We start from the raw sequence: 16,850 nt of genomic DNA, 5'->3' as shown, positions 1-16,850 counted from the left end.
GGCAGCTGAGGGGGAGACAGGCAGCTGAGGGGGAGACAGGCAGCTGAGGGGAGACAGGCAGCTGGGGGGGGACAGGCAGCTGAGGGGATGACAGGCAGCTGAGGGGATGACAGGCAGCTGAGGGGGAGACAGGCAGCTGAGGGGATGACAGGCAGCTGAGGGGGGACAGGCAGCTGAGGGGATGACAGGCAGCTGAGGGGATGACAGGCAGCTGAGGGGGAGACAGGCAGCTGAGGGGATGACAGGCAGCTGAGGGGATAACAGGCAGCTGAGGGGATGACAGGCAGCTGAGGGGGAGACAGGCAGCTGAGGGGAGACAGGCAGCTGAGGGGATGACAGGCAGCTGAGGGGATGACAGGCAGCTGAGGGGATGACAGGCAGCTGAGGGGGAGACAGGCAGCTGAGGGGATGACAGGCAGCTGAGGGGATGACAGGCAGCTGAGGGGGAGACAGGCAGCTGAGGGGATGACAGGCAGCTGAGGGGATGACAGGCAGCTGGGGGGGGACAGGCAGCTGGGGGGGGACAGGCAGCTGAGGGGATGACAGGCAGCTGAGGGGGTGACAGGCAGCTGAGGGGATGACAGGCAGCTGAGGGGATGACAGGCAGCTGGGGGGGGACAGGCAGCTGAGGGGATGACAGGCAGCTGGGGGGGGACAGGCAGCTGGGGGGGGACAGGCAGCTGAGGGGATGACAGGCAGCTGAGGGGGTGACAGGCAGCTGAGGGGATGACAGGCAGCTGAGGGGATGACAGGCAGCTGAGGGGGAGACAGGCAGCTGAGGGGATGACAGGCAGCTGAGGGGATGACAGGCAGCTGGGGGGGAGAAAGGCAGCTGGGGGGGACAGGCAGCTGAGGGGGAGACAGGCAGCTGGGGGGGGACAGGCAGCTGAGGGGGTGACAGGCAGCTGAGGGGGTGACAGGCAGCTGAGGGGGTGACAGGCAGCTGAGGGGGAGACAGGCAGCTGAGGTGGAGACAGGCAGCTGGGGGGGGGACAGGCAGCTGAGGGGGAGACAGGCAGCTGGGGGGGGACAGGCAGCTGAGGGGGTGACAGGCAGCTGAGGGGGTGACAGGCAGCTGGGGGGGGGACAGGCAGCTGAGGGGATGACAGGCAGCTGAGGGGATGACAGGCAGCTGAGGGGATGACAGGCAGCTGAGGGGGAGACAGGCAGCTGAGGGGATGACAGGCAGCTGAGGGGATGACAGGCAGCTGAGGGGATGATAGGCAGCTGAGGGGGAGACAGGCAGCTGAGGGGATGACAGGCAGCTGAGGGGATGACAGGCAGCTGAGGGGGAGACAGGCAGCTGAGGGGATGACAGGCAGCTGAGGGGATGACAGGCAGCTGGGGGGGGACAGGCAGCTGGGGGGGGACAGGCAGCTGAGGGGATGACAGGCAGCTGAGGGGGTGACAGGCAGCTGAGGGGATGACAGGCAGCTGAGGGGATGACAGGCAGCTGGGGGGGGACAGGCAGCTGAGGGGATGACAGGCAGCTGGGGGGGGACAGGCAGCTGGGGGGGGACAGGCAGCTGAGGGGATGACAGGCAGCTGAGGGGGTGACAGGCAGCTGAGGGGATGACAGGCAGCTGAGGGGATGACAGGCAGCTGAGGGGGAGACAGGCAGCTGAGGGGATGACAGGCAGCTGAGGGGATGACAGGCAGCTGAGGGGGAGAAAGGCAGCTGGGGGGGACAGGCAGCTGAGGGGGAGACAGGCAGCTGGGGGGGGACAGGCAGCTGAGGGGGGTGACAGGCAGCTGAGGGGGTGACAGGCAGCTGAGGGGGTGACAGGCAGCTGAGGGGGAGACAGGCAGCTGAGGTGGAGACAGGCAGCTGGGGGGGACAGGCAGCTGAGGGGGAGACAGGCAGCTGGGGGGGGACAGGCAGCTGAGGGGGTGACAGGCAGCTGAGGGGGTGACAGGCAGCTGGGGGGGACAGGCAGCTGAGGGGGAGACAGGCAGCTGAGGGGAGACAGGCAGCTGAGGGGGTGACAGGCAGCTGAGGGGGTGACAGGCAGCTGAGGGGATGACAGGCAGCTGAGGGGGCGACAGGCAGCTGCGGGGGAGACAGGCAGCTGGGGGGGGACAGGCAGCTGAGGGGGAGACAGGCAGCTGGGGGGAGACAGGCAGCTGGGGGGGGACAGGCAGCTGAGGGGGAGACAGGCAGCTGAGGGGGAGACAGGCAGCTGAGGGGGTGACAGGCAGCTGCGGGGGAGACAGGGCAGCTGGGGGGGGGACAGGCAGCTGAGGGGGTGACAGGCAGCTGGAGGGGGTGACAGGGAGCTGCAAGGGGGAGACAGGCAGCTGGGGGGGAGACAGGCAGCTGTGGGGGGGACAGGCAGCTGAGGGGGAGAGACAGGCAGCTGAGGGGGGACAGGCAGCTGCGGGGGAGACAGGCAGCTGGGGGGGGACAGGCAGCTGAGGGGGGGACAGGCAGCTGAGGGGGTGACAGGCAGCTGGGGGGGGACAGGCAGCTGAGGGGGAGACAGGCAGCTGAGGGGGAGACAGGCAGCTGAGGGGGTGACAGGCAGCTGAGGGGGTGACAGGGAGCTGCAGGGGGAGACAGGCAGCTGGGGGGAGACAGGCAGCTGGGGGGAGACAGGCAGCTGAGGGGTGACAGGCAGCTGAGGGGGAGACAGGCAGCTGGGGGGAGACAGGCAGCTGAGGGGGAGAACAGGCAGCTGGGGGGGGAGACAGGCAGCTGAGGGGATGACAGGCAGCTGAGGGGGAGACAGGCAGCTGGGGGGGGAGACAGGCAGCTGAGGGGGAGACAGGCAGCTGGGGGGGAGACAGGCAGCTGGGGGGGAGACAGGCAGCTGAGGGGGAGACAGGCAGCTGAGGGGGAGACAGGCAGCTGGGGGGGGGACAGGCAGCTGGGGGGGAGACAGGCAGCTGAGGGGGAGACAGGCAGCTGGGGGGAGGAGACAGGCAGCTGAGGGGATGACAGGCAGCTGAGGGGGAGACAGGCAGCTGAGGGGATGACAGGCAGCTGAGGGGGAGACAGGCAGCTGAGGGGGTGACAGGCAGCTGGGGGGAGACAGGCAGCTGAGGGGGAGACAGGCAGCTGGGGGGGAGACAGGCAGCTGGGGGGGAGACAGGCAGCTGGGGGGGGAGACAGGCAGCTGAGGGGGAGACAGGCAGCTGGGGGGGGGAGACAGGCAGCTGGGGGGGAGACAGGCAGCTGAGGGGGAGACAGGCAGCTGAGGGGGAGACAGGCAGCTGGGGGGGAGACAGGCAGCTGGGGGGGAGACAGGCAGCTGAGGGGGAGACAGGCAGCTGGGGGGGAGACAGGCAGCTGGGGGGGAGACAGGCAGCTGGGGGGATGACAGGCAGCTGAGGGGGGACAGGCAGCTGAGGGGGAGACAGGCAGCGGAGGGGATGACAGGCAGCTGAGGGGGAGACAGGCAGCTGAGGGGGAGACAGGCAGCTGGGGGGGAGACAGGCAGCTGAGGGGATGACAGGCAGCTGTGGGGGAGACAGGCAGCTGAGGGGGTGACAGGCAGCTGAGGGGGAGACAGGCAGCTGGGGGGGAGACAGGCAGCTGAGGGGGAGACAGGCAGCTGGGGGGGAGACAGGCAGCTGAGGGGATGACAGGCAGCTGAGGGGGTGACAGGCAGCTGAGGGGGAGACAGGCAGCTGGGGGGGAGACAGGCAGCTGGGGGGGTGACAGGCAGCTGGGGGGGTGACAGGCAGCTGAGGGGGAGACAGGCAGCTGAGGGGATGACAGGCAGCTGTGGGGGAGACAGGCAGCTGAGGGGGTGACAGGCAGCTGAGGGGGAGACAGGCAGCTGGGGGGGAGACAGGCAGCTGAGGGGGAGACAGGCAGCTGGGGGGGAGACAGGCAGCTGAGGGGATGACAGGCAGCTGAGGGGATGACAGGCAGCTGTGGGGGAGACAGGCAGCTGAGGGGGTGACAGGCAGCTGAGGGGGAGACAGGCAGCTGAGGGGAGGACAGGCAGCTGAGGGGGAGACAGGCAGCTGGGGGGGAGACAGGCAGCTGAGGGGATGACAGGCAGCTAGGGGGAGACAGGCAGCTGAGGGGATGACAGGCAGCTGAGGGGGAGACAGGCAGCTGTGGGGGAGACAGGCAGCTGAGGGGGTGACAGGCAGCTGAGGGGGAGACAGGCAGCTGGGGGGGAGACAGGCAGCTGGGGGGGAGACAGGCAGCTGGTGGGGAGACAGGCAGCTGAGGGGATGACAGGCAGCTGAGGGGGTGACAGGCAGCTGAGGGGGAGACAGGCAGCTGGGGGGGAGACAGGCAGCTGAGGGGGAGACAGGCAGCTGGGGGGGAGACAGGCAGCTGAGGGGATGACAGGCAGCTGAGGGGGAGACAGGCAGCTGAGGGGATGACAGGCAGCTGAGGGGGAGACAGGCAGCTGAGGGGGTGACAGGCAGCTGGGGGGGGACAGGCAGCTGAGGGGGTGACAGGCAGCTGAGGGGGAGACAGGCAGCTGAGGGGGTGACAGGCAGCTGAGGGGGAGACAGGCAGCTGGGGGGGAGACAGGCAGCTGGGGGGGAGACAGGCAGCTGAGGGGATGACAGGCAGCTGAGGGGGAGACAGGCAGCTGAGGGGATGACAGGCAGCTGAGGGGGAGACAGGCAGCTGAGGGGGAGACAGGCAGCTGGGGGGGAGACAGGCAGCTGAGGGGGAGACAGGCAGCTGGGGGGATGACAGGCAGCTGAGGGGGAGACAGGCAGCTGAGGGGGAGACAGGCAGCTGGGGGGAGACAGGCAGCTGGGGGGGAGACAGGCAGCTGAGGGGGAGACAGGCAGCTGAGGGGAGACAGGCAGGTGAGGGGATGACAGGCAGCTGAGGGGGAGACAGGCAGCTGGGGGGGAGACAGGCAGCTGGGGGGAGACAGGCAGCTGGGGGGGAGACAGGCAGCTGAGGGGGAGACAGGCAGCTGAGGGGATGACAGGCAGCTGAGGGGGAGACAGGCAGCTGAGGGGATGACAGGCAGCTGAGGGGGAGACAGGCAGCTGAGGGGGTGACAGGCAGCTGGGGGGGAGACAGGCAGCTGAGGGGGAGACAGGCAGCTGGGGGGGAGACAGGCAGCTGGGGGGGAGACAGGCAGCTGAGGGGGAGACAGGCAGCTGGGGGGGAGACAGGCAGCTGAGGGGGAGACAGGCAGCTGAGGGGGAGACAGGCAGCTGGGGGGGAGACAGGCAGCTGAGGGGGTGACAGGCTTCTGAGGGGGAGACAGGCAGCTGAGGGGATGACAGGCAGCTGAGGGGATGACAGGCAGCTGAGGGGGAGACAGGGAGCTGCAGGGGGGACAGGCAGAGTGCTGGGGAGACAGGCAGAGAGCTGGGTGGCAGCAGCTGCGGGGCGGCCAGCAAACCTAACCTGAAGAGGACATAGGCCAGGGCCGTCGCTCTGGACCCCGCACAGACACGGAGGACCCGCAGTGGACACAGCCCTCCGGGGACTAAGGGCCAAACTGAGGTTTAAAACCATGTCCTTGGATGCAGGGCTGTTTCAGTGACACAGCTGCCCACGGGCCGCATGGGACCACATGGTCATCTGGCCTGCCTCTCGCACTCAGACACGTGCGCCCAGCCTGTCGTGCATGTCCTCGTATTTGCCCCGTGAACCTGCGTACCCCGCTGCGGTCACTTCTGGCCCCTGGCTGCCTGGGGGGACGATGAGGAGGCCCCCACCCCCTCCAGGAGCTGACCCTGTTGAACCACAAAGGGCGAACAAACGAGGCCACACTGATGTAAGGCTGGGGTCTGTGTGTCTCTCACTGATTGTTCACACTGCGCCCTGGGCCCAGGGAAACACGGGTTGAAGGCCACATGTTTCAATGAGAAATTGTCCCCTGCGGCAGCCTCTGACGGAGGCTGACATTTTCACAGGTTCCCTGTCCAGTAGTTTTCACTGTGCGGTCTGGGCAGGAAACGGGGAGACGTGGCAGGGTGAGGCTGAGGCATCCCCTCCCTCGTGCTTCCTGGCAGCGCCTGGCTCCATGGCTCCCACATTCACAGAAACAAAGAGGAATCGCGTGCTCAGCCCGACAGACGGCAGACGGTGGGACAGCTGGAGCTGCCGTTTTGTTCCCCAAGGGATGCAGCTGGATGGAGTCCAGGAAGCCAGGCTCCTGCCCACACTCCATGGGCCCAGGGGAGGTGCCCTCTGCCAGGCCTGTCCCACCTGGGGCCACGTGAGCTCTGGCCCCAGCTGCCAGCTGTCCTGGCCCCACCTCGGACCACTTTCTGGTCTCTAATCTCTGAGGTGCATCTTGGCGATGGATGAAATCGATGATGTCATGACCTCACCGCCAACACCATGGTGTCCAGTTGAGGGGAGGGTGAGTGCCCCACTTCTGGAGGCTGATGCGGGACCAATCGGACCCCTTTGCAGTCACACCCTGTGGTCTCAGTGACACCTGGCATAGCTGTTGGGGGACGTGCGCTGGACCCGTGGACCGTCCCTCAGCTTCAGCTGTCTGGGCCCAGATGCCGACCCAGAGCGTCTCCTGGTAGCGTAGGCCGATGTCGCAGCCCTGCCTGGGACCCCTTGAATCCGTGTTTGTATGTGGCCAGCACTTAGGCAAAACCACGTGAGACCAGAGGCTATGTGCACAGCCCCGGGAGGGCCTTGTGACGCGCTCAGGTTCTCAATAAAACTTGCAGAAGGAAGACATCCTGCCTTTCTAACTGTCGGTCGAGACGATGCCCCTTTCCAGCTCACATGGAAAACCAGGTCACCACACGAGCTGGAGGGGCGTGAAGACACGGCACGGGCAGCAGACGGGAAACGTGATCACGGGAGGCGTCGGTCAGAGTGCTTGTTTTCTGTAAGAAAGCATTCAAGGTCCCTGAAATGTGGTAAAAAGACAAATGTCACAACTCTGTGTGGCTGTCACTGGCTAAATGTGAGACATTTGGGCAACAGAAAAAATCATGAGGATAATGAATAATAAAATAACCGAATTGTTAAAAATGTATGCATTCCTGGGGATACTTGAGGGAGAGAGAGAGAGAAGGGAGACAAAACAGATAGCAAAGATAACTATTCGAAATACTTTTGAAATCTTGAACCATACAGGTTTGTCTCCATGACTCATGGGTCAGAGAAGAAATGAAGGACGTGAGACACTGCACAGTGAGCTCTCTGGGCCCCGCAGGGCGGCACCGAGGGAAATCCAATAAATGCCTCTATTGGTGACGAAGAAGAAGGGTTGTGATGAGCTAAGCATCTAAGTCAAGAAGCAAGAGCAGGAGAATCAGAGCCCAGGGCTGGACACACACCAGGGAGCAGCTTTCACCCCCCTCCTCCTTCACACCCTGCAGTCCCCTCCCCAGCCAGCGGGGTCTGTGTCCTGTGTCCTCCCTCCCTCTATCCTCCACCCCCAGGGCCCTTTCTTGTTGAGCTGCCTGTTCCCAGAGGGCCTGAGGTCAGTGCAGGGCTGGGAGCCACTGTGCACTGTCCCCTCTGATCTCAGAGCCAGGGTCACCAGGCCTGGGAAGGGAAGGAGGTGGCTGGGCCCGGCTCAGCCGGACACTTTCCTAGCGGCACTGGACAGGTCAGCAGCACCAGGCCTGCAGCAGCATGAAGTGGGGCTCCAACCCTGCCTCTGAGCAGCGCTGTGACGAAAGGGAAATGCTAAGGCAAACAAAACACAGACGTCACATGTGACCCTGCTTTGGGTCACTGGCAGTCGCACTCTTGGAACCATACATACTGTGTGCTGGCTGGAGCCGCGCTCGCAGGGACACACACCCCCACTTCCAGGGGCTGGTGGACATCACTGCAGGGCCCTGCCCACCCAGCGGGGCAGCTGTCTCTGGCGCTTTCTCGGCTCCCTCCTGGGGCACCCTGACTTCCCCTCTCAGTGCCCAGACCCTGGCCCCCATGCCACTTTGACAGGACCCCAGCCTGGCTGAGCAGATGGCTCTTGGGGACCTGGACGTCAGCACAGCCCTTCTGCAGACACGCCCGTGGGGACAGCATCTGCCCCTCGTCTTGCCAAGAGGCTCAGCATTATGGAATGTGGGGTTCAGGGTCTGGGGGCTGAGACACAGAAACTCTCCCGCGAGCCCCCCCACAGGTGGACCAGGGCACAAGGCTGCTGGCCCAGGAACCTCAACCCGTCTTCTGTTTTCTCTTCAGCGTGAGAGAAGGCTGCTGCCCGCCCTGAGGGCTCCCGTGGGCCCCTCCCGGGAGGCAACAGCAGCGCTTTCCCCAGAACCAGCTGCCACCACAGGCAGCTTCCAGCCACCCTCCTGTTACTGTTTCTCCCACCACAGCCCCAAGACACACAGGGGCTTATCCTTCCTGAGAGGCAGCTCGCGACACACCTCCAAGGGGACACGTGTTGGAGCCGCCATGGAGGGGGCACGAGGAGGCCACAGAACCAGCCAGGGCCCAGGCTGCACCTGCCCCTTTAGTTTCATTTCATTCCCAGGTTTGCTTCCAGGTGACACTTTTGAAGGAAGTCTCGATGGATTTTTAAAACTATGAAAACCCCTGCATGGGGGTGAGGTGCTGAGATGTCTGTCAGAGAAAATCTGCTTTCCGACCGCAGAGCGTGCGTGTGACTCCCCACGTTGCCCCTGACCCCAAGCTCTTGTCTGAGGAGGGACACACCTCTGGGGGCTGTTGTGAGCTTTCGTGAGGCACCTGGGAGGCCAGCCAGGTGTATCCACCTTCACTGCACGTGTTGCGCTCTTGAGCGTCCGTGCCCTGCGGACGGCGGCACATGGAGAGGCAGCAGTGAAGGTGGTGCTGAGACCGGCTACTGTGTCGGCCACACTACCCAGGGGCGCCATCCACACTCCAGGAACCCAGATTCACGGGGGTTGGATATGCCGAGAAGGAGGAAAGTCCCAGCTCAGGCGCTTTCCGGCCGGCAGCCTCAGATGGGCTGTTTTGTCTTGAAAGCCACATCTCCCTGTGCTGCAGTGGGTTTAATGCGTTGTCCGCCCTTGTGTTCCCACGTCTCTCACACCCACCAGACTAAGGTTTGCCTGCGATGGGAGAAGGGAGGGAAGGAGGCTGGAGGAGACACAGCAGCTGAGCCTGGCTGGGTCCGGCCCTCACCCCACCCGGAGCCTAACCCAACCCCACGTGGATCCAGGGATCTGAGAGGCAACTGGCCCATCATTGCCTCCCCAGTGGAGTGTGAGAGGCCAGATTTCCCTCCCAGACCCCACCCTGCACCTGTGCACTGGGAGCCAAGACTGTACAGAGTCTGGCAGGCGGGCTGTCCCCACCCCTACTCCATCCTGCGGCCCTGATGGAAGGAAGACGGGGCTGAGCTGGGCTGAGGCCGACATGCTGGAACACGCAATGGCGGGAGCGGGTACCAGGTGCGTAATAAACACCCTTGGACACGGGAGCAGCGCCACCTCAGGGCATCGTAGGTGGGGAGGACGAAGGACGCTCAGAGCCACGGGGGCAGCCGCAGCCCAGAGGCAAAGAGGCTTCGCGGTGGGGACAACAGCCCCGTGTATGCGAGCACCAGCCTCACGGCCTCGTGTGGAAGCGTGAGGATGGACGTGGCAGAACCGAGATGAGACTCCCGTGGACAGGAAGGGTGTTTAGAGGAGACACCTCTAAACCCGGGAATAGACCTTCGCAGAGAGTGGTTGTGACAAGAAGGGCAACCACGCAGGTCAGATGAGGCGCGTCAGCGTCGGTCCCCAGGACCTGGCCTGTTACCAAGGTCTGGCCCGTGTGTTAACGATCTCCATGACTGACGGCTTTATGCTGCGCAAACAAGGTGTCCACCCTGATTTCTTACAGAGATGGGATGAAGGGTCTGCTTGGTAGTGACACACACAATTTCAGATAAAAGCCTGTGATCATTTTAAAGTGACAGCTCTTCACCATTGGCTGGAAGTTTAATTCCCATTAATTACACTTATTTCTTGTGTTAAGTAAATATTGAGCAATTCATTTCACAAGGAGAAAACTGGAAAGTGTGCAAAGCCTAACTTTAGTTTGATTTCAGAAAGAAAAGGGGGCCCGACCGGCATCCACACAGCAGTGCTCAACCCTGAGACACGGTGTCGTGTCCACGCTTCTCCATCTTGCATCCAAATGAAGGAACGACCCCACTTCCCTTTCATCCCAAAAGTTAAGCCGAATAAAAACTAGCTGGAACATTTGCCAATTGTTCTCCAAAATGGAAATCAAAGAAGTCGTGTGTCTCACTAGAAAACACGACAACCCTGTGACAGGCTGGTGGGTGGGCCAGGAACTGGCTTTGCCTGCTGGCTCTTGCGTCGCTCCCACTGTCCCACTGACATGACACAGAAGGTGCCAGAGTCCCCTGGGTGCTCATGCTGGCAGCCAGCTCTGGCCAGAGCACCCAGGAAGGGGCAATAGATGTTGATGGGGTACCATCTTATCACTGTCAGCTCTCTGATTTACCCCAAAGCTGCCATTCACCCCGAGCCCAGCCCGAAGCAGCTGGCGCTGTGGGGACTGGAAGTCCTGGCTGAGGGGTGAGGGCAGGTCTTACCCCTGAGCTTCGGGCCACATAGCCACCATGTCCTGTGGGTAGACCACTCTGTCCCTTTGAGAAGGAAAGCAGCGTGTGACAGAGGCGTGGGCCACAGGGTGGCCGGTGCCCTCCGTCTGAGCACTAATGTCTGCAAAAGGGGTTAGCGCGTGCTGAGCCTACATGGCCTCCTGGCACCACCGCACAGACCCAAGGACAGACATGCCTGGAAGGAAGGAGGCGCTAGTTTTGCTGAGTTTATGCAAAGGGAAGTAGGCTGAGCCAGAAAGAGCCGACAGGCAGGATGGCGGCGTCCTCAGGAGCACTGCCTCTTCCCCTGAGGGGAGGACCCCCAGCCAGTCCATCTTGGACAGGAGGCCCCGCAGGGCAGGTGCAGACCCCTTGCCCTCACACGGAGGGGCCGGTCCCCAGCCGAGACCAGCCTGTGCTGTGGAGAGTGTGGGCCTGAAGTTCGCTGACATTTCTTACCTTGGGAAACGGCCACTTGTGCTCCCTGATACCGACGCCCAGAGCAGACGTGGCAACGGCTTGCTGTCCCGGTGGCGTCACTGAGCAGGCACTCCCCACCTCCCGTGGTGATGTTCCCTGAGGCTCCTGCTGTCAGGGCTACTGAGGGGACAGTTACTCACTCGTGGCCCTGCAGGTGCCCGGCAATAGGAGAAAAAGGCTCTTCCCTGAGACGACCAAAAGGAAAGGGTTTTTTAAAGAAATGACCAGCAGTTACATTTGGCCCCTTAGTCAGGTTTGGGGTGAACCCTGCCAGGAACACCGATGGCACTCAGAAGTCGGCCCTTTATCCTCGAGTGGGGGTGTGTGGCCGGGCTGCCTGAGGCTTATAGGGCGGATGGGAGAGACAGGGGTGGCCCACGGGCACTGTGGGGGCGGCAGTGACCAGGCCCCGAGCGCATGTAGGACAGAGTCCACTGGGGTAAGGAGGTGCACCAGGCTCTGCCTGGGGCCAACCAGGTGGGAAAACATTGACCCAACATCTGGAAGCATCTGGAAGCCCCACACTGGGAGAGGGAGAAGCCACTGCGTGCTGGCCATGGACACCTGTCAGCCCACAGCTCCCTTGCAACTCAGGTGGGAGTTTCTGAGTCCATCCCGCTGGCCCGCAGCTGTGCATAGGGCTGACAGAGTGGCCACCTCACCGCTGTGTCAAGTCCACACCAGAGAGAGCGTGGAGGCCATGGGCCAACACTTCTGTTCAGAGACACTGGGAAGCTCATCCAGGCACATGCGCATGTGAGAGACTGTGTGTGTGTGTGCTGGTGTGCACCCAGCTGTGTGAGGTCAGCTGCCTGGGGCTGACAGGGCTGTGGAGCCCAAGTCGCGCCATCCGTCTGTCCTGCAGTCTCTCTGGCACAGTCCCTGCTGTCTCCATGGGGGTGCCGAACTATACACACAGGTGGGTACTCAGGTCCTCAGAACCAGTAAGTCTGACTTAGGTTCTCTCGAACGACACAAGGACCGTGAAATACAGAGTGTAACCTGAATAGCCCACAGCAGGCAGAGCGTGTCCCACTGGCCACATCACCTCACACCCCGGCCCACATGGAGCAAGGCCCCAGGAACACAGGCTGGAGCTCCTCGCACAGATGCACCTGCCACCCAGCGTGACAGGTGACGCCAGTCGGTAAATGAGGGAAGAAGAGTCCCCTTCTGCACCTGGCACAGCTGCGGGCTCAGCAAAATTGCACTTGGGGTCACAGAGCCAGAGAACCACATTCGTATTTTCTGCTGTTTGAAGATGGGCTCTGGGCTCAGGACAACTAGCTGCCTGGTCATGGCAGGAAGGCCCCACCTAGTGTCCCCTAAGCCAGCCACCTGTGTGATTCTGAAAACTCGTATAAAGCCAGAGCAAATGCACCCTCCACAGAAACTTTCCACAGAGCCACCTGGGGTCATAGAGCTTAGAATGAGCGGCACTGGCCAGCTGGTGGTAGCCTTTCCCAGTGGATAGGTGGCCCACCCCCAGTGTGTCAGTGGATAGAGCCCTTCTGCCTCTCCAAAATAACAACTACCCAGATGCCCCAAGACCCACTGGATATAATTACTCTCCTCTGTGACCAGAACAGACACGCTGCCTGGGAGGCTGGTGTATCCTAGGAAACAGCAGCGCCCCTGGGGCCTGGCCTTGCGTTCCACAGAGTTGATTTGTGGCTCTGGGCAACTGGAGCAAAGAGTTGACCCACTAGGGGTCTGAGGCCCCCTCTTGTCAATGAAGTTATGATCACACGTCTTTAGCATAGATGTGGATGTAACACCAGCGGCTCTGAGAACTCCAGGGAGAGCTGAGTGGGTGCCTCGTGCCCAAGATCCAGGCCAAAGGCAGGAGCAGGAGCGTACTGCCAATGCATGCAGCTAGGAAGCACAAAACAGCGCCATACAAGTGAGCCTTATTTTCTAAAAAACTCAAAGAGAAGAAATAAAACAAACATGTTAGAACAATTGCTCATCAAAACCCACCAAAAGATGGCTGAAAGAAGGCCTCTTGTTTTTAATGCCTCAAAAAGACTAAATAAATACATTAGGAATAAAGTCAACTTTCTTAGATAACCTGATAACAGATTTTGTTGCCTTGAGCAATTTCACCTTGTATGGCATTTTACAAGTCTACTGAGTACATGATATTGGAAGAAATACTTATAGCGCTATCTTCCCCAAATAACTGCAAATGAAAATAAAGGGAAGGTAAAAAAATCTGTACTGATTCAATCTAGAACAGAAAGTACCACAGGTTAGGACATGAAGTCATAGCTATATTTCTCAAACTTCTATTTAATGCCTTTTGTTTCTCCAGGAAAACACTATGGACTTAAGAAAAGAAACCATTAAAAATAAAACAAGGTGTGCAATGTATAGAGCTCTGGGAACATAAAGTGTTCATAAAAGAAAACTCAAGACAGAGAAAGATCTTCCACCATAAATGATAACTCAGATCATAAAGACAGAAGGTTCCTAGTCATAAATGATAAGTCACATAACGGAGAAGCAGGTTGCAGTCATAAATGATTACAACAGGAAAAGGTGACAGGAAAAGAAATGCATCAATTAATAAATGTTAACTCACATGATAGTTTTCCAGTTATAAATAACTTGGGTGATAAAAATAAGGTTTCCTGCCATAATGATAATTCTGGCAATAAAAAAGTGTTCCTACTACATGTGATAACTTAGGTGAGAGGGAAAGAAAGGTTTCCAATCATTAGTGATATTCATCAGATAAGGAGAGAATGGATCTAGTATTTATGATAACTTGTGTGATAGAGAAAGACAGTTTCCAATAATAAATAATGCAAGTGATGGAAAAAGAAGGTTTCTGGTCATACATGATGACTCATGTGGTAAAGAGAGTTTCCAGACATAAATGATAACTCAAGTGATAATGAAGTTTCCCATTAATAAATTATTACATTAGATGATATAGAATAAAGATTTCCAGTCATAAGTGATAAGTCAGAAGATAGAGAAGGTATCATGTCATAAACGATAAGTGAAGTGATAGAGAAGGAAAAATTCCAGGCATAAATGATAACTCACTTGATAGAAAAACAAGTTTTTAGTTATAAATGATAACTCAGGTGATACATAGAGATCGTTCCCATAAAGGATAAACCAGATGATAGAAAAGAAAGCTTTCTAGCCTTAAAGGATAACTCAGGTGAGAAAGAAAAAAAGATTCTGTTATAAATGATAATTCAGGTAATAGAGAAAGAAGATTTCTAGTCGTAAGTATTAATTAGGGTGACACAGAAAAAAGTTCTCCATTTATAAGTGATTACTCAGGTGACAGAAAAAGAATGATTCAAGTCATGAAAGAGAAATCAGATGATAGAGAAAGACTGTTTCCAGTTATAAATTATAACTCAAGTCATAGAGAAATAACATTTTAAGCTATATATAATAACTAATGGGATAGAGAGGAAGGTTTCGAGTCATAAAAAGTAAGTGAAGTTATACATAAAAAAGGCTTCCAGTTGTAAATGATAACTACATGATAGAGAAAGGTTTCCAGTCATAAATAATAATTCAGGTAATATAGGAAGAAGGTTCCTAGTCAAAAATATAACTGGGGTGATAGAAAAAGAAAGATTTCCAATTATAAATGATAAGACAGATGATAGAAAAAGAAAGGTTTCCAATAATTCCTAATAGCTCAAGTGATAGAGAAAAACGGGTTTCAATCACAAATGATAACATAGATGATAAAGAATAAAAGTCTCCAGGCATAAGTGAGAAGTTGAGTAAAAGAGAAAAAGGTAGTCTTCTTTATACAGTTTATAGAGAAAAAAGAATTCTTTAACAGTTTATGGAGAAAGAAAGAATTTTAAGTCATAATAATAAATGAGGACACAGAAAAAAAATTCAAAGCATGAGTGATAAATGATAACCAATGTCTAAAAAAATAAGGTTTCTAGTCATAAATGGAAACTCTGATTACAGAGGTTCCTTTATAAAGGATAACTTATAACTTCATAAAGGATAAGTTAATAGAAAAAGAAAATTTTCAATCAAAAATGGTAACAGAAATAATAGAGAAAGAAATTTTCCAGTCTTATATGATAACTCAGGTGATAATGAACAATTTCCTATCATAAATAATTCATATGATAGAGAAATAAGTTATCAAGTAAAAAATAGTACGTCAGGTGATAGAGAAAAAAATTTCCAGTCATAAAGGATATCAGATGATAGAAACTGTTTTCAGCCATAAATGATAAATGAAGTTATAGAGGGAAAAGGTAATCAGTCATAAATGATAACCAAGGTTATAGAAGAAAAATGTCTGCAGTCACAAATGATGACTCAGTTGACAGAGGAAGAATGTTTCCAGTCATAAATGACAACTCAGATTATATAGGAAGAAGGTTTCCAGTCATAAAGGATAACTCAGATGATAGATACATTTCCAGTCATAAATGATAATTCAGGTGGTAGAAACAATATGTTTTCACTCATACGTGAAAATTCATGTTATAGAAGAATGTTTTCAGACAATGCAGGTTAAGAGGAAGAATGTTTCCTGTCATAAAAGATAATTCAGGTGATAGAGAACACAATGTTTCCAGTTATAAATGGTAACTCATGTTATAGAGGAAGGTTTTCAGTCATAAATAACTCAGGTTACAGAGGAAGAATATTTCCAGTCATAGATAGCTCTGGTAATGGAGGAAGAATCTGTGGAGTCATAAATGATAACTCAGGTGATAGAGAACAAAAGGTTTTCCGTCATAAAGGATAACTCAGGTGATAGAGAAACATTTCCAGTCATACATGATAACTCAGGTGACAGAGAACAAAATGTCTTTAGTCATAAATGAAAACTCAGATGACTGACAAAGAAGGTTTTTGAATCATAAATGATAACACAGCTAATAGAGGAGGAATGTTTCCAGTCATAAGAGACAACTTAGATTATAGAGAAACACATTTCCAGTCATAAATAATAATTCAGGTGATAGAAAACAAAATGTTTCAGTCATAAATGATAACTCAATTTAGAGAGGAAGAATGATATTTCCAGTAGTAAAATATTACTCAGGTTATAGAGGAAGAAGCTATCTAGTCATAATGGATAACTCAGATGATAGAGATACATTTCCAGTCATAAATGATATTTTAAGTGATAGAGAACAAAATATTTTGTCATAAATTACAACTCAGATGATTGAGAAAGAAGGGTTTGTTATAAATGATGACTCAGGTTATAGAGGAAGAAAGTTTCTAGTCATAAAAAATAATTCAGGTGGTAGAAAACAAAATGTCTTCAGTCATAAATGATAACTCAGATGATTGATAAAGAAGGTTTTTGAGTCATAAATGTTAACTCAGTTAATAGAGGAGGAATGTTTCCAGTCACAAAAGATAACTCAGGTGATAGAGAAACACATTTCCAGTCATAAATGATAATTCAGGTGGTAGAAAACAAAATGTTTTCAGTTACAAATGATAACTCAGGTGATAGCAGGAGGTTTCCAGTCATCACTAATAACTTAGGTGATAACATTTTCAGTCATAAACGATACTCAGGTGGTAGAGAAACATTTCCATTATAAATGATGCTTCAGGTGGTAGAGAATGACTGTTTCCATCATAAATGCTAACTCAGTTGATTCAGAAAGGAGCTTTTCAGTCATAAATGATTATTCAAGTTATAATTGAAAAAAGTTTCTAGTAATCTACGAAAACTGAGATGATATAGAACAAAACATTTTCAGAAATAAAAATAACTCAGATGATTGAGAAAAAAGGATTTCAGTCATAAATGATAACTCAGGTTATAAAGGAAGAATGTTTCCAGTCATAAATAACTCTGGGGATAGAGAAATATTTCCAGTCAGAAATTATATTTAGATGATAAGAGAACAAAATGTATTCAGT

Source organism: Rhinolophus ferrumequinum, chromosome 7, assembly GCF_004115265.2.
Source record: "Rhinolophus ferrumequinum isolate MPI-CBG mRhiFer1 chromosome 7, mRhiFer1_v1.p, whole genome shotgun sequence".
NCBI lineage: Eukaryota > Metazoa > Chordata > Mammalia > Chiroptera > Rhinolophidae > Rhinolophus > Rhinolophus ferrumequinum.
Note: the sequence above shows the minus strand (reverse complement) of the source record.